Genomic DNA, 1,857 nt, shown 5'->3' with positions numbered 1-1,857 from the left:
TTTATTTTACAGTTAAAATAAATGTTTATGAATTAAAGTCTAATGTTACAACTAACCTGGGATGCCTTTAAGGAAGTGAAACACAGGATGTGAAGCATCATGGAATACAGAGGCCATCGTTTTGTGTTTTGACATGACTTTTTGTTTCTTTGTCCGGCGCATTCCAGCTGTTTGTCGAGTAATCACAGCAGTCCTGTTTTTGTTTCATTCAAAGACTTTTTAGGTCTAAAAACTCCACAAACTAATGTCCGTTATTACTGTGCCGTCTTTCTGATTCGATCGCTGCTCGGTGGTTTCTAGTTGTGTTTGACCACTTGAATATGTGTTAACCTCAGGTTGTTTTTGTTCCAGTGTTGAATTTTATTTATTTATTTTTTTTTATCATTTCGTCATTGTGCTTGCCTTTATGCATCCCCCTCAACAATTGAAAGAATACTAAAACGTCTCCCCCTTTAGGAGAGAAATGACACTATAAGATGTCAGATTGTGGTTAAAACAGCAAAGCAGGAGGTAAAAACAGTTCAGAAGTGGGAACGTACACATACATTATGCTAACATGAGAGCAAATAATTAGATTGTTTGTTTTGCAATAGAGATCCAGTTTACTGTAACAAACTCAACCATAAAAAAACAACCAAGTTTGCGAGTTCAGAACATGCCATAAATATGTTTGCAAGTACAACTTTGACTTTCTACAAAGCTTTATGGAAAATTTGTATTTTTAAAGCAGAATGTTTCAGAATGAGCTCCTGTTGTCTGTAATTTAATTAGCCTTGATTAGTAAATCTGCCTTCATCTCTTTTGCTAAAAAAAAAGAAAAAGGAAAACTATCATTTTGATAGACGTGGTTTAATTTTTTTAATATGCTGCTGAATAAAAAAATACTTTTGGGGCCACCAAATATTTTGGATCATGCAAAGACTATATTGTAATGTAGTAATTTTTGTAATATTTGTAAGATGACATAGTGGGTGTGACTGAGTACCATTGCTTCAATCTGTACATTGTTCCAATAAATTGTTTACATTAATATGGACCTCTGTCTGGTTTCTTTTTGTGTTTTATAAATTATTTACTTAACACTTCCTCTTTTTTCTGTTAATATTTCTGCAAACCTTAAGGCAATCCCAGTCCACTTTTAGGAACAACAAAGCTTCATCGAGTCGTCACTTTTGCACAACCATTTAAAGTTTGTAGGTCATGTTCTTTCACGATGTAGCAGGTGGTGGGAGTCCAGTTCTGTGGCCTTGTTGGAGTCATTGTGCCATAATCTTCACCTTAGTGATCATAATTTGGTATCCTGGTATTTTTTTTAAATTTGTTTATTGGGGAAATACAAGATTTAGTGAACAGTTAAAATCATAAGTTATTCCCATATTTTCTTTTTGTTTTATACAGACATTAAACCACAAGTTTTCAAATAAATACATACATGTACACATAAAAAAATTAAAACTAAAAAGAGAAAAAATAATATAAAACAAAATAATGGGGGCGGTGAACTATTAATCAGATGGGAAGTTCTATAATGACTTACAACAGTTCAGAAAACAGCCCCATATTTGATCAAATTTTCCATAGTTGCCTTTTTTGTAAAACCTATCTTTTCCAATTTAAGAAATGACATAACATCCCGAAACCACAAAGAAATCGAAGGTGTTTTAGAGCAGTGGTTCCCAAACTTTTTGTCTTCTGACCCACAAAATATCCATGGCAAAAACTTGTGACCCCAAATATTACTGGTCTGAGTACAAAAACTTTGTTAATAACCCTAAAAACACAGGCTTTTTAGAGATAGAGATAAATCTTTATTGTCATTGTCACAAGAACAACGAAATTTAAAAGGTGCCATCAGAC

This window comes from Austrofundulus limnaeus, unplaced genomic scaffold, assembly GCF_001266775.1.
Source record: "Austrofundulus limnaeus strain Quisiro unplaced genomic scaffold, Austrofundulus_limnaeus-1.0 Scaffold643, whole genome shotgun sequence".
Classification (NCBI taxonomy): Eukaryota; Metazoa; Chordata; class Actinopteri; order Cyprinodontiformes; family Rivulidae; genus Austrofundulus; species Austrofundulus limnaeus.
The sequence above is the reverse complement of the archived record's forward strand: the minus strand, read 5'-3'. Positions refer to the sequence as shown.